Below are 17,325 nucleotides of genomic sequence, written 5' to 3'. Positions count from 1 at the left end.
TTAGTTCCCTGACCAGGGATTGAACCCGTGCCCCTTGCATTGGAAGCGTGGAGTCATAACCACTGGACAGCTAGATAACAAATTCTAAGGAAGATCCAGAGTATTGTTATATAAGTGAATTTACCATAAAACAATCCTAGCCGTATGAAAGGAATGCTAATTTGGTTTGGTATAAATTTCATTATTTCCAGGATACTTACTGGAATTCTCTGGGTAGAGAAGAGCAGATATCCCTCAAAGAGCATAGGTGACACTGCCAGTTGCTGTTGAGACAGTGGGTGCTCAAAGTGTTAGGGAGGGAGGGAGTAAATATAGCAGAAGCCTTCTCATTTGACACAGTTAGGACTGTAGTTGGTTGGTGTTATGGACTGAATTGTATCCCCCTGCCCCAAATTCCTATGTTGAAGCCCTCACCCCCAAAGTGATTGCATTTGGAGGTAAGGACTTTAAAGAGGTAATTAAGGTTAAATGAGGTCATAAGGATGGGGCCGTAATCCAATAGGACTGGTATCCCTGTAAGAAGAGGAAGAGGCACAAGAAATTGTCTGGGCATCATGCCCAGAAGAAAGGGCATTGGAGGACACAGCAAGAAGGCAGCCATCTGCAAGCCAGGAAAAGAGGTCTCATCAGACACCAAACGTGCTGGCACCTTGATCTTGGACTCCAGCCTCCAGAAATATGAGAAAACAAATTTATGTTGTTTAAGTCACTCAATCAGTGGAATTTTATTATGCATCCTAAGCACAATAATGCAGTTGTTTAGTTAAAAATTGATTAGAGCAGGAAATAAAAGATGATATATATACCTTAAAATTAAAAAAATTCTTTATTGAAATATAATTGACATAAAATGAACTGCATATATTTAAAGTGGACACTGATACATTTGACACATGCCCATAACACCATCACAACAGTCAAGAAAATGAACATATTTATCACCCCTGAAAGATAAATCATTTCATAACCCTTCCTTCTGCTTTGGTTTCTTTTACTCAGCTTAATTATTTAGCAATTCACCTGATAGTTTATTCTTTTTTATTGTTGAGTCGTATTCCATTGTATGTATTTGCTATGATTTGTTTTTGAGGTTTTTTCCAAGTTTATTAAAATTTTTCTTCTAGTTTTATTGAGAAATACTTGACATACAACACTGTGTAAGTTTAAGGTGTACAATGTTTATCACAATAAAGTTAGCTAACATATCCATTACCTCACAGTTACAATTTTGTGTGTGTGTGTATGTGTTGAGAACTTCTAAGATCTATTCTTTTAGCAATTGTCAAAAGAGTTTTATGGTATCATGTCTTATGTTTAAATCTCATTTTGAGTTAATTTTTGTGAGTGGCATAAGATAGGGGTCTGGTTTCATTCTTTGGCTTATGGATATCCAGTTTTCCCAACATCATTTATTGAAGAGACTATACTTTCCCTATTGAGTATTCTTGGCTCTTGTCAAATATTAGTTGACTGTATATGCAAAGGTTTATTTCTGGGCTCTCAATTCTGTTCCATTGGTCTATGTGTCTGTTTTTATGCCAGTGCCATACTGTTTTTTTTTTTTTTTTTTTTTGTGGTACGTGGGCCTCTCACTGTTGTGGCCTCTCCCGTCGCGGAGCACAGGCTCCGGGCGCGCAAGCCCAGCAGCCATGGCTCACGGGCCCAGCTGCTCCGCGGCATGTGGGATCCTCCCGGACCGGGGCACGAACCCGCGTCCCCTGCATCGGCAGGCAGACTCCCAACCACTGCGCCACCAGGGGAGCCCCATTGTATTGTTTTTGATGCTATTGTGATGGGATTGTTTTTTTCTTTTTCAGAGAGTATGTTATTAGTGTATAGAAATGCAGCTGATTTTTGTATATTGATTTTGTATCCTGCAACTTTTCAGTTGTATTCATTGATTAGTTCTAATGGCTTTTTGGTAGCATCTTTAGGGTTTTTTTTTTTTTGTATAGGATAATGTCATCTGCAAACAGACTGTTTTACTTTTTCCTGATTTGGATACTTTTTATTTCCTTTTTCTTGCATGATTGCGTTGGCTAGGACTTCAGTATTATGTTGAATAGGAGTGGTGAGAGTCGGCACCCTTATTCCTGATGTTAGAGGAAAAGCTTTGAGCTTTTCACTATTGAGTATGATGTTGGATGTGGGCTTGTCATACGTAGCATTTATTGTGTTGAGGTATGTTCCTTTTTTAAAAAATAAATTTATTAATTTATTTAATTTTTGGCTGCATTGGGTCTTCCTTGCTGCACGTGGGCTTTCTTCAGTTGCGGTGAGCGTGGGCTAATCTTCGTTGCAGTGCGTGGGCTTCTCATCATGGTGGCTTCTCTTGTGGAGCACAGACTCTAGGCATGCAGCCTTCAGTAGTTGCAGCACGTGGGCTCGGTAGTTGTGGCTCACGGGCTCTAGAGCTCAGGCTCAGTAGTTGTGGCGCACAGGCTTAGTTGCTCTGTGGCATGTGGGATCTTCCAGGACCAGAGCTCAAGCCCGAGTCCCTTGCATTGGCAGGCAGATTCTTAACCACTGCCCCACCAGGGAAGTCCTGAGGTATATTCCTTTTATACTCAGTTGGTTGAGAGTTTTTTGTCATGAATAGATGTTGATTTTGTCAACTGCTTTTTCTGCTTAAATGATCATCTGATTTTTGTCTGTCATTCTATTAATGTGATGTATCACATTTATATTTTAAATTATATATGTTTATATATAAATTATATATATTTGTATATATTTATATATAATTATTATGTATATCATATGTAATATATAATTATTATATATAGTTGACACTTGAACAACACAGGAGTTAGAGGTGCCAACCCCCTGCAAAGGCAAAAATCCTGGTATAACTTTACAGTCAGCCCTTTGTATCCACAGTTCCACCTCGGAGGGTTCAACTAACTGAGGATTGTGTAATACTGTAGTATGTATTTATTGTAAAAATCCTGTGTATAAGTGGATGGACGTATGCAGTCTAAACCCGTGTTGTTCAAGGGTCAACTGTATATATAAATGTGAAGTATCATATTTGTATTTTATTCTATTCTATTCTATTTTTATTTTTTTGGCTGCAGTGTGCAGCATGCAGGATCTTAGTTCCCCGACCAGTGGTCAAACCCATGCCCCCTGCAGTGGAAGTGCAGAGTCTTAACCACTGGACCACCAGGGAAATCTCTTATATTTGTATTTTAAATTATATAGTGTATATAAATTATATATTTGCATATATAATGTAATTATATATTATACATTATATAATACATATAATTATTTTATAATATATAATTATAATGTCAGGTATATATACATACATATTATATATTTGTATGTTATATAATATATAATTATATTTATGTAATATTTATATAATATATAAATAAATATCTATTATATATAAATTATATATATTTGTGTTTGTTGAAAGATCATCCTTGCATGGTGTATGATCCTCTTATTGTACTTTTGAATTCAGTTTGCTGGTATTTTGTTGAGGAAATTTTCACCTATATTCATTAGGGATATTGGCCTGTAGTTTTCTTTGCTTGTATTCTTATCTGGATTTGATATCAGCACAAAGCTGGCTTCATAAAGTGAGCTTAGGAGTGTCTTCTCTTCTTCAACTTTTTGGAAGAGTTGGAGAAGGATTGGAATTAATTATTTAAATGTTTGATAGAATTCACCAGTGAAACCATCTGGTCCTAGACTTTTCTTTGTTGGGAGGTTTTTGATTACTGATTCAATCTCCTTACTCATTTTTGGTCTTCTCAGATGTCTTCTTAATCCACTCCTGCTAGATTTTGTGTTTCTAGGAATTTCTCCATTTCTTCTAGGTTGTCTAATTTGTTGGTGTATAATTGTTCATTTTAGTCTCTATGATCCTTTGTATTTGTGTGGTATCAGTTGTAATAAGTTTTGGTATTTTGCCTTTTCATTTTCATTTGTCTCAAGATATTTTTTAATGTACCTTTTCAGGAGTGTGTTGTTTAATTTCTATATATTTGTGAATTTTCCGGCTTTACTCCTGTGCTTGATTTCTAGTTTCATTTTACTGTGGTTGGAAAAAATACTTGATATAATTTCTATCTTATTTAATTTGTTGAGAATTGTTTTGTGACCTAACATACGATCTATCCTAGAAAATGTTCCACGTGCACTTGAGAGGAACGTGTGTTCTGCCACTGTTGGATGGAATGTTCTCTATGTCTGTTAGATCTATTTGGTCTATAGTGTTGTTCAAATCTGCTGTTTCCTTATTGATTCTTTCCATGCATGATTTATGCATTGTTCAGAGTAGAGTATTAAAATTTCCAACTATCATTGTACTATTCTTTATTTCTCTTTTTAGTTTTATTTGTATTTGCTTTATATATTTAGGTACCACGAAGTTAGATGCATAAATATTAATTATAGTTATGTCTTGGTGAGGAATTGACCCCTTTATCATCATATAATGACCACCTTTTTCTCTTTTGACCATTTTTATCTTAAAGTCTATTTTGTCTTAAGTATAGCTACTTGTGCTTTCTTTTGGTTACCATTTGCTTGAAATATCTTTTTCCATTCCTTCACACTGTGTGTGTCCTCAAAACTAAAGTGAGTCTCTTGTAGGCAGCATGTCATTGAATCTTGTTTTTTAATCCATTCAGCCATTCTTGGTCTTTTTTTTTTTGGCCGCACCTCGCGGCATGTGGAACTTGCCCGACCAGAGATTGAACCTCTGCCCCCTGTAGTGGAAGCGTGGAGTCTTAACACTGGACCGCCAGGGAAGCCCCATTCTCTGTCTTTTGATTAGAGAATTAAACCATTTATATTTAAAGTAATTATTGATAGATAAGGACTTATTATTGCCATTTTATTAATTGTTTTCTAACTGTTTTGTAGATTCTTTTTTCCTTGCTTTGTCTTTCTATCTTCCTTTGTGATTTGATGACTTTTTTTGTAGTGGTGTGCTTTAACTCCTTTATTGTAATCTTTTTTGTGTTTACTACAGGTTTTCTTTTGTGTGTGATTACTATGAAGCTTACATAAAGTGTCTTATATTTTTAACATTCTGTTATAAGCTGATAACCATTTTGATAGCATATAGAAACTTTATACTTTTAGTATACTTTTAGGTAACCTCACATTTAGGTTATTGATGATACATTTTTAACATTGTATATCCAATAAGAAATTTTGGTAGTTACAGTTTTTGTATTTTTTTCTTTGTTACAAAGCATTTAATTTCTGGCACATTGTAAGAATTGACATTTAAAAATGAAATTATTACAACTTTTTCTAAATGTCTCATGAGAAATCAAATGCTATAATTTTATAACTACCATAATCCATTTAAAATACATTAGTACACTCTTCCATAAGAATTAGAAAATTTCCATTGTTCCTTTTTTATTAACTCATATTTCTATTCCACTATACTCCCAAAGATATTTATCCTTGAATAATATATTTTGTGTTTGAAAATATTTTGTTGATCATCATATCATGCTTATCTGTAACAATATATGCATATAAGTTTAAATTTAAATTTTTAATTTTCTCTAACCATGAGAATTTAAATATTCTGAATTTTCTTCTGGATTAAGTTACCATTATCATTTTTAGTAATGCATTCTTTTTCATTTATTTATTTTTAAAATTTACTTAATTTTTTATTGACGTATAGTTGATATACAATATTATATAAGTTGCAGGTGTACAATATAGTGATTCACAATTTTTAAAGGTTATACTTCATTTATAGTTATTATATATAACTATATCTATATAGTCTATATCGCTATATTCCCCATGTTGTACAATATCCTGTGGCTTATTTTATACCTAATAGTTTGTACCTCTTAATCCCCTACCCCTATATTGCCCCTCCCACCTTCCCTCTCCCCACTGGGAGCCACTAGTTTGTTCTCTGTGAATCTGCTTCTTTTTTGTTATATTCACTTAGTTTGTTGTATTTTTTAGATTCCATATATAAGCGATATCATACAGTATATATCTTTCTTTGTCTGACTTATTTCACTTAACATAATGCCCTCCAAGTCCATCCATGTTGCTGTAAATGGCAAAATTTCATTTTTTATGGCTAAGTATTCCAGTGTATGTGTGTGTGTGTGTGTGTGTGTGTATGTATATATAAACTTCTTTATCCGCTTATCTGTTGATGGACACTTAGGTTGCTTCTATATCTTTGCAATTGTAAATAATGCTGCTATGAACATCGGGGTGCATGTATCTTTTCGAATTAGTCTTTTTGTTTTTTTCAGATATATACCCAGGAGTGGAATTGCTGGGTCATATGGTTGTTCTATTTTTAGTTTTTTGAGAAACCTCCATACTGTTTTCCACAGTGGCTGCACCAATTTACATTCTCACCAACAGTGTAGGAGGGTTCCCTTTTCTCCATATCCTCACCAACATTTGTTGTTTGTGTTCTTTTTGATGATACCCATTCTGACAGCTGAGAGGTGATAATCTCATTGTGGTTTTATTTCTCTGATGATTAGTGACCTTGAGCATCTTTTTATATGCCTGTTGGCCATCTGCATCTCCTCTTTGGAAAAATGTCTATTCAGTTCTTCTGCCCATGTTTTAATTGGTTTGTTTGTTTGTTTTTTGATGTTGAGTTGGATATTAATCCCTTATTGGTCATATCATTTGCAAATATTTTCTCCCATTCAGTGGATTGTCTTTTTGTTTTGTCATTATGGTCATTTTTAGTACATTTCCTTTTTAACTTTTTTTTTTTTTTTTGGCTGTACCACTCAATTTGTGGGATCTTATTTCCCTGACCAGGGATTGAACCCAGGCCATGGCAGTGAATGTGCTGAGTCCTAAACACTGGACCACCAGGGAATTCCCTCCTTTTTAACTTTTAAACTACAGTTGTAAGTAAATTACACAACAACATTGAAATATTAGAGAATCTTATTTTGACTATAGCATTACCAGTGAGTTTTACACATTCATGTTCTTACGATGTCAGCATCCTTTTGCTTCTGCTTGAAGAACACCCTTTACTATTTCTGGTAAGGCAGATCTCGTGGGGATGAACTCACACACCTTTTGCTTGTCTGGAAAAATTTTTTTCCCAGTTTTATTGAAATATAATTGACATATAACACTGTATAAGTTTAAGGTATACAGCATAAGAATTTGACTTACATTTATCGTGAAATGATTGTCACAATAAGTTTGGTGAACATCCATATAGATACAAACTTAAAGAAAAAATTTTTTCCTTGTGATGAGAACTCAGGATTTACTCCTTTAACCACTTTCGTACATAACATACAGCAGTGTTCACATTACATCCCTGGTACTTATTTATGTTATAACTAGACCATCTTTATCCAACACCCCCTCCCCTGACCTCCCACCTCTGGTAACTGCAAATCTGATCTCCTTTTCCATGAGTTTGTTTTTTTGTTTTTAAAATATAACTAGATTCCATTCTGTTCCATTATTTATTTGTTTATATCAGTAATACACTATATTGATTACTATAGCTTTACACTAAGTCTTGAAACCAGGTTATTTATTTATTTATTGCCATCAGAATAAAGCTCTTTATTCATCTTCCTTGTTTCAAAGAGTCATGGTAGTTCTTACAGTACAGACATCATTTCTGGCACATGGTAGCACAGAGCCAAGGCACACTCAAACACGCTGAGCCCCAGCATCTCCCTGGAGGCAGTCAGTTACAGAAAATCCAAACAGGGACAGAGGGGAAATGCCAGTGAAATGAGAACCCTAGGTCAAGGCTTGGCTTTAGACTTGGGCTGTGATCCTGGGATACCCAGGCAGGACCAAGCTCAAGCCAGAGAGCAGCTCATTCCCAGGAGGTACTGTGACTGGCCTGGATACAGGCCCCCACAGAGAAGACTCATTTAGGAGTATTCAGCAGGCTGAGAGTGCAAGCCACAGAGGGACACAACTTGCTTCTCCCGTGGGGAGACTTGCCCTGGCCTCTCAGCTCCAGAAGGCCAAGGGCCTTTGACGCCTTTGTTCATTCAGCATAACTTTACTGCTGTCTACTCTGTGCCAGGCCCTGTGCCGGGTGCAGTGGACAAAGAGAGGAATCGGACACAGTCCTTACTTGCAGGGAATTCAGAATATAATAGAAAAATATATTTATAAATAAGTTGTCGTGATTCAAGGTAAAAAGGATGCAGAAAGCAGTCAGACAAACTTGGCCCTCAAGGAGTTCACAGCCTAGCAGAGGCCCGGGCTAGGTCGGAACATGGACAATAACACAGGGAAGCCTGTGATAAGGACCAAAGAGAGGCTCAGGCCATGTGCTCTGACAGCCCAGGGAAGGATGACACAACAGCCACTGGATGACGCAGTGGGGAAAATTCACAGCTTATCAGAGAAGACTGAGAAGCCTAATCTGGCCAAAGTGGAAGTAATGAATCCTACTGCCTTGGGGAGGGGATTGTGCAGCCTCAGGCTGAACTTTGTGCATCCCTTGGGCTACCCAACAGGCAGGGTGCAAGGTCTCTTATCTATGGATGCAGCTGCATGATATCCTGTGGATATCTAAGGGGAGACTGGTGACCAGGGGGAACAGGTCCAGATAACAAGGGCCCATGGTAAAAGTTAGGAGCCTAGCAATGAGTGAACCAGGAGGGCCTCGGGGGTCAGAGGACCGCAGCCTACACAGATCCCACATGTCATGGAGCAACTAAGCCCGTGCGCCACAACTACTGAGCCTGTGCACCACAGCTACTGAAGCTCATGAGCCCTAGAGCCCGTGCACTGCAACTACTGAGCCCACACGCTGCAACTGCTGAAGCCCACGTGTCTAGAGCCTGTGCTCCGCAACAAGAGAAGCCACCACAATGAGAAGCCCATGCACTGCAACAAAGAGTAGCCCCCGCTCACTACAACTAGAGAAAGCCCACATGCAGCAACGAAGAACCAACACAGCCAAAGAAAAAAAACAGAGGGGATTGAAATCAAGTCAGCCGAATAACACGGCTTTCTGTGTACTTTCTCTTTTGTCTTTGAAGGAAAAGAAAATCTTTTAGCACCTCAAAAAAGATTCTTCCAGGGGCTTCCCTGGTGGTCCAGTGGTTAAGACTCCACACTTCAACTGCAGGGGGCACAGGTTCGATCTCTGGTTGGGGAACCAAGATCCTGCATGCCACATGGTGCGGCCAAAAAAAAAGATTCTTCCAAATTTAGATAATTTAACATACAGAGCCGAGAGAAGAGTCCTTTTAAAAGGCCGTAAATTGAAGCTGACTCCCAATTTGGTGATTAGGTGGATATTGGTAATTGTTTTAGATATATCTGAATCAGCAAGAGTAATCGTTTCCAAACTTTTTGCTAATCAAAATATTGGGAGTACATATTGCATGATTCCATTTATATGACATTCTGGAAAAAGGCAACACTATAGGGAGAGAAAACAGGATTAATGGTGGCCGAGTGTTGAGGGCAGGTGAGGCTGCTCGTGGGAATTTTTAGGTGATGAAACTATTCTATACAGTACTGTGGCTGTGGATACATGATTCTAGATATTTGTCAAAACCTATGCAACAGTACACAAAGACTGAAGTTTTACTATATGTAAAATTTACCCCCCATCTTAACTAGGATATCAGGGGATCTCAAGATGGAATGAGGACTATGACAAATGAATTTTTTTTTTTTTTTTTTTTTTTTTGCGGTACACGGTCCTCTTACTGTTGTGGCCTCTCCCGTTGCGGAGCACAGGCTCCGGACGCGCAGGCTCAGCGGCCAAGGCTCACGGGCCCAGCCGCTCCGCGGCATGTAGGATCTTCCCGGACCAGGGCACGAACCCGTGTCCCCTGCATCGGCAGGCGGACTCTCAACCACTGCGCCACCAGGGAAGCCCCAAATGAATATGTTTTACAGATGTATGACATAAACTCACTGAAGGGGATAGGAAAAAGGGAGATGACCCAAGTAACTTTGGAAAATTCTTTTGACTGTATACTGTAAGTGTCAGTCCGTTTGGGCTGCTATAACAGAATACCATAGACTGGGTGGCTTATAAACAACAGAAATTTATTTTTCACAGCTCTGAAGGCTGGAAATCCAAGAACAAGGCATTCAGTGTCTGGTGAGGGCCAGCTTCCTGTTTCATAGATGGTCATTTTCTCACTGTGTCATCATATGGTAGAAGGGGTGAAGGAACCCTCTGGGGAGAGTGGAGCAAAGGAATACGCATTAAGTCTGAAACAGGGAAAAATATTCCCAAACAAGGTAACAAGCTCAGCACAAGCCACAAGCTTTTATCTCTTGGTCAGGAAGTGTTCCAAGCCAAAGCCTCATGCCTGAAAGACTGCCTTTCCCAACAAGAGGCAATTAAGGTTAAATGAGATCATAAGGCTGTGGCCCTAACCTGATGAGAATGGTGTCTTTACAAGAGGAGGCAGAGACACCAGAGAGTTGTCATTCTCTCTGCCATGTAAGGACACATTGAGAAGGCTTATCTACAAGCCAGGAAGGGAACTCTCACCAGGAACTGAATCAGCTGGCATCTTGAACTGGGGCTTCTATCCTCCAGAACTGTGAGAAAATAAATTTCTGTTGTTTAAGCCACTCAGCCCATGGTATTTTATTATGGCACCCTGAGCAGACCAATACAGGCACCAAATACCTCTTCTAGTCTCCACCCTTGGCAGCGTCCTCTCACTGTCTGTGGTGTTTTGGAATAAGGTGGTTGGTATCCCATGTGACAGCAGTCACTTATTTTGAACAATGGCTCGATGGTTCTTCTGGCCCAAATTTCAGTCACTTGTTCAAAAAGAGGAAGCAAAGGAACTGAATCAGGAGCTGACATGGACTCAGGAGTGCTTATGCAGCAAGCTTCTGCCATCAGAGATGGAGCCAGACTTGCTGGTGAATGCCCCTCAAGTGAGCTGCATCATAAACAAGCTTAATTTGCTTTTGTTTATCTAAACTTAGGGTCCATCTTTGTTTTACTTAGAGAAATAAAATTTAGTTAACATTAGCATCTAAACCATTTCTGCAGACAGGTCAGAAATGACCAGTACCTTTGGTTTCATAACAAAATATACAAACCTATGTTCTCATTTTTTTCTCCCAGCTCAAAGTTAGGTTATCATAAATGCAACATTTAGAAATTCCTTATGCTATGTCATAACCTGAGATAGGGAATTCAAGAGGAAGAGATTTGGGACACTCTTTTAGGTACTTTTCATTTGTCTTCTCACTTATTCCTAAGTGCAGGTGGTGTTGCCCCTAATTTACAGTTGGGGAAATGAACTCAGAGAAGTTAAGTACTTGTTTGGGATGGCGCTGCTAATAAGAGACAAAGCTGTGAATTAGACTGAGTCAGGCTAGGATCCAAAGTGCATGTTATTTTTGTACAGTAGTACTCTCCACTGGGAGTGTGGTGACTTTGCGGTCAGAGATCTTTTATGAATCTAGTAGTGATGGACAGGCATCTCTGGTCCCTGCCACTCTTGTTTGTGTCTGTAATAACTGTAAAATATAAGATCACTTAAATGCCTTAGGGTTCTGAGTGCCTGTGTGAATGGGGGTTAATAAGGCTCACCAATGGTCCAAAATCATGACTAGGAGCCAGCATGTCCTATTTAAGTATTAGCCACTTGCCAAACTGTGAAAGACAGGTGGCAGGGAGTCCACCTACTGGAAGATGGGACTTAGAGCAGAAGCCTATTATATGGGGCTGTTGATCGTTAGGCACAGAGGCAATGGAAACCACCTTTTATGAGTCCAAAAGGCTGATCCTCGAGAAAGAAGAATGAAATGATTACTCCAGAAGAGACTGCCCCATGTAGAACCTCCTTTTATTCCAGTCATATGGGTCACCCATGCATGCAGGTCTGACATGAAAACTTCTGAATGAGCACATAGAGTCCATTGTGGTCAGTAAATGTCAAATATTTTGACCTTGGAACAACAGTCTTGGGCAGTCTACTTTTGTTTTTTTTTTGTTGTTGTTGTTTGTCTTTTTCGCTGTGTTGGGTCTTCGTTGCTGTGAGCAGGCTTTCTCTAGTTGCAGCGAGCAGGGGCTACTCTTCGTTGTGGTGTCGGGTTTCTTGCTGTGGTGCCTTCTCTTGTTGTGGACCATTGGCTAGGGCCAGGGCTTCAGTAGTTGCAGCACACCTGCTCAGCAGTTGGCAAGGGAGGGCCCTAGAGCGCATGGGTGAGGCAGTCTACTTTTAGAGGCTGCGTTTTGCTGGGATAAACTGGGGTTAACCCCACTGTGTTCCCAGCCCTGAGGAACACGGAGCACCCCTGCCATCTCTTCCGGTTTCCTGAGCAAGTGCTTCTGTCTTCGAAGGACTCTCAGTTCCTGAATTTCACATAGTTGCTACAGACGTTTTACTGCTTAGAAGAAAGTCCAAAATAGGATTACCTAGAATTCGGGTGTGTGTGGGGCGAGTATTCAGGTCTTTTTGCTGGAAGACCCATGTCACGTACAGGGCGAGTAAAAGCAAAAGAGTTGTTTTAAGGGCTAACAGAATATGTCCACTAATTTCAAGCAAGGAAAGATTCAAGGACCCAATGGCTCTCTGCTGGAGCTTGGCAAATCTTTTTTTTTTTTTAATTAATTAATTTTGGCTGCCTGGGGTCTTCATTGCGGTGTGCAGGCTTCTCATTGCAGTGGCTTCTCTTTGTTGTGGAGCATGGGCTCTAGGCACGCAGGCTTCAGTAGTTGCAGCACGCGGGCTCAGTAGTTGTGGCTCACAGGCTCTAGAGCGCAGGCACAATAGTTGTGGTGCACGGGCTTAGTTGCTCTGCGGCATGTGGGATCTTCCCGGACCAGGGCTGGAACCGTTGTCCCCTGCATTGGCAGGTGGATTCTTAACCACTGCGCCACCAGGGAAGCCCCAGCTTGGCAAATCTTATTTCTCTGGTTCAGGGAACAAAACATTGCGCCACTGAGCGGAAAGACGGCCCAAGTAGGGGCATCTGGGGTTTGGTCACTTAGGCAGAGAAGACAAAAGCTTCGAAATGGATGCTCCCTGGGGAAACCCTGATGTCTGAAGGCGACAAGAGCTGGGGTCCTGATAGGGGCCAGAGCTCAGACCACAGGGCGACAGCAGCAGGACACCTTCGCGCGTGAGCCCAGTGGTGCGGAGCTCGACACGCGCCAACTCTGCGTCCTTACTCTGGAGGACGCTTGCGCTCCAAGCCCGCGGCTGTCAGTCAGCGCCCTCGGTCCGCCCCTCCCAGAGCTTAACCAATCGCAGCCGGGGGTCGGGGGTGAGGCGACACAGCTGGTCCCGGAAGCCGGGGCCAGGCGGCCTGGTGCAGCGGCGGCGAGCGTTGGGGTGCCCGGCAGCCGGAGAGCGCACGTCGGGAAGCCAGAGCGGAGGTGAGTGCCAGCCTGCGGCTTGTGCTCCAGGGCCGGGCCGGGCCGAGCCTTTGCCGCCCGAGCGAACCATTGCCTGGCTCCTCCCGGGCGCCTCTCGGCTGCTAAGCCCCTTCCTCCGCGCTTCGGCTCCCGAGCTCCCGGCCCGGTGCAGAGGAGCTGCAGCCCCGGGGTCATGGCTGGGGCATCTGAACCTGGAACGGGAGGCTCCGGCCCAAGGCGGGGCAGAGTTAAAGCCACCGGCTGCCGCAGCCTTGGTCCGGAGTAGCCCGAGCTGTAGCCGGTCCCTGGGCGGGGCTGGGCGCGAGCATCTCCATCCTCAGCTTTCTCGACTTGCTGCAACACCCGCAGGAGCAGCCGCAGCGCGGCGGAGCCCAGACTTTCGGGCCGCTAAAGACCCCTTCCCCTAACACCTTTTCTAAGCGAGTGCGGGGCACTTGGAGACGCCTCCCTCCTCTGCCCGCATCTCCAGTCTCATCGCTGCTCCGAGACCCAGCTGCCTCTTGGCTGGCGGTCCTCTAATGCGTTGGACTATTTTGGTTTTACTGAGCTGTCGTTTTGGGACATCAGATTGAGGTCACTTGGGTAAAGTGTGATTCTACAGGGTGTGATGTGGAGACTCTGCCTGGCCTGTCGCTCATCTCCACTTGATCAAAGACCGCTAGTGAGGTGGTAAGAGGGATTCACAGGATTTATACGAAATTTGTAATTGTCTGTAAAATTTTCCTTGCTTTCATTATTTATTCTAAAGGAGGATTGTTGCCACATTTTCTAAAGAATAAAGGATCACGCTGCTCTGATGGATCTCTCCCCTTCTCACTGTGGTTAATTATCATTTGGAACATCAGCGTGCTCTTGAAGCTGGCGGCACTCCCAGACCCTGGTAACTGTCTCAGTCCACGCAGTAGAACAGCACACTGTTCCTCCATAGTGTTTGGGCTCCGCTTTCCTTGACTGTGTTTAACATCTTTTGTGTCTTTCATCCTCACAATCTCTCTGGGCCTGATACAGTGCAGTTATTTGTTACTGAGAAAGGAAACGAAGGGATAGATCCCTGAAGTAGGGTTGGCTATCCCCATTGACCCAGAATCGGGTTGTCCTGGAGGGACAATGTAAGTTACAATTCAAGCATCATTTCTGAAAGGCCATCCCTGAGCAATTTGTACAAATAAGACCCTCTGGTCACTCTATACCATTGGTTCTCCTACCTGGCAGTGTATTATAATTATCTGCAGACCTTAAATAAAAACTGTTTCTCGGGCCCTACTCCTATGGATTCTGATCCAGTTGGTTGAGTGGAATGCAGGCATTGGTATTTTTATAAGCTTCTGGGATGATAATTAATGGGCATGCAAGGTTAAAGACCACCGCCTATCAACATGCCCTATTTTTTTCTTATAGCACTTATTGCTTTGTGACTTATTTAACTGATTTGTTTACTTCTCTACCCTACTGCCCCCAGGTATTATGAAAGCATTGGGGTGCTGCTTTGAAAGAAGAGAATGCCTAGGTGAGTCAGCATTTTGGGCATGTGAGATGGGGGTACATGAAAGAGAAATGGAATGGAATATGGGGAAACAAGTCCTGTAGACTTCTGTCCCTGTGTACACTTCTGTCCCTGCTTCATTTTTATCCAAGGATTGATCTTATTTGGTTGACCCATCATCATCATGGTCTTGGATGAGTCTCCAGTTCCTTCCCTACACATTCCCCTGTTAAGTTTCAAGGTTTTACTCAGCACCCTATGAAATACAGCTGATCTTTGGAAAGCTCGAGATATGAACGTTTAAGTCGGGATATATTCCATGTAAATCTGTGCTTTTGTCTTTTATGTGTGGGGTCCTTGTATTCTGAATTAAAACTCTAGATACTTGCTCTGACAAGTACATCTATGTGGCTGGCAGGTCAGAGTATTTAGGATGGGGACCGTTCCAGAAACTGGGTATGTGGTTGTTCAATAATGTATTGTGTTTGTGTAGTGGTTGTCTAAGAACGTTAGCTCCCCCAGGGGGTGGGGTTGCTGCCTAATTTTTATTTATTTATTTTTGGCAGCATTGGGTCTGTGTTGCTGCGCGCGGGCTTTCTCTAGTTGCGGCGAGCGGGCTTCAGTAGTTTAGCACGCGGGCTCTAGAGCGCAGGCTCAGTAATTGTGGCACACGGGCTTAATTGCTCCGTGGCATGTGGGATCTTTCCGGACCAGGGCTGGAACCCATGTCCCCTGCATTGGCAGGTGGATTCTTGACCACTGTGCCACCTGGGAAGCCCCTAATTTTCTTTTTAGTACTGAACTCAAGTATTTCATTTGTGTTACTGACAATTGTAATTCCAAGTGATATAAGCAATCACTTTGTAATTCTCTTGTGAGATGGGGGTAGGAGGTCAGGTACCTAATGGCAGTATAGGGCTGTTGCCACAGGCCATAAAGAATTTAGATTGGCTGGTAAATAGTCTTAATCAAAATTTGGCAAAACAGACCCAGCAGACCATGGATTTTACTTTTTGCTTGTCATTTGAACATAAATATAAAGCATGAGTAAGTGGTGCTCTAACATTTCAGAAAGATTTGAAAACAAGACTGCTCAAGTTGAGATTCCTCATGGAGTGATCACAACTTTTAGATGTGTCCAGATACTTCTTGTTTTCTCTAGTGGTAGGATGGATCATTGAACTACATGATTATTCTAGTCTATAAGAAAATAAGGACCTACTGTATAGCACAGGGAACTCAATACTCGGTAATGGCCTATATGGGAAAAGAATCTAAAAAGGAGTGGATACATGTATATGTATAATTGATTCACTTTGCTGTACCCCTGAAATCAGCACAGCATTGTAAATCAACTATACTCCAATAAAAATTAAAAAAAAAAGAAAAATAACATGGAGCTTTTATCTGTGGTTTATATTTTTTCCAGTTATGTTGCTATTTATAAGGTTTTGACCTTTAGCTCAGATCTGAGAATGATTTGCCCTATGTAAGTTCATGAATATAAATAGCCACTTATTGTTGGGTTTTTTTTTTTATTTATTACTAGGAAAGGAAATGTTCCTATCCTTACTCCGCCCACTACTTTGTACTGAAATCTATGTACATCTCTTTGCTATAAATTGTATTCTTGATTTCAAATATATTTTCCTTTGCTTCATTTTCAGTATCTTTAACCTGTATTTCATGTGCTTGTCTCTGTTGCAGCAGGAAGAATGGTATAAAAATGAAAAACTTCAACATGTGCTTCGAATGTGACAAGAAAAGAATAAGGGCTCTCACAATTGCTTGAGTTCAGATTTTACACTGGAAGGAAAGTTAGATGTAAACCCTAATTTCTTAGTTCTAATAAGTATCTCTTCTTGGGAACTGGAAATTTCCAAAAAAAAAAAAGGTAAATTAAATTCAATTATATTTTTTTATTTTTTGGTTGATCTAGGAAACTTTTTTTTTAGAGTCATTCCTATCTAGCACTATTGTTCTTACTCAATTCTAAGGCAATTTGAGATACCAAATGATATTTTCCTGCTCTCTTTGCAAATAGATTTCTTGCAATAATGCCTAGGTTTTATTTTTATAGGAAAAACCCAGAAATCTGTTACAGATTTCTTTTTTCACTTTGGAATCTTTCATTTTAAATTTGTTTTCTCATATCTGATTTAATGCCTTGTTTCTCCTTATAAGCTCATCTTTAATTGTTACTTTTAGAAACCAGCTTTTTTCTTTATATTTGTGAGTTTTATTTCCTGGTGAAGATGAAGGAGAAAAACAAAAACCACCCAGAGGTGACAACTATCAACATTTTAGTATGTGTCTTTTCAAAGAGAGGTCTGTCTAGTACACCTCAGGCTGTATCTACTTAGGTGTACAGATGGATCTCTCAATCTCAGTGTTCCACCTACTTGTAGCAGGAAGTCAGATTCCTGGCATGACCTTCCATAATGATTTTTATAAGAAGTCCCTGGCTGTGAGGGGCTTCTTGCATGTTTGCATTGCT

This window comes from Phocoena phocoena, chromosome 4 (genome assembly GCF_963924675.1).
Source record: "Phocoena phocoena chromosome 4, mPhoPho1.1, whole genome shotgun sequence".
Lineage (NCBI taxonomy): Eukaryota > Metazoa > Chordata > Mammalia > Artiodactyla > Phocoenidae > Phocoena > Phocoena phocoena.
Note: the sequence above shows the minus strand (reverse complement) of the source record.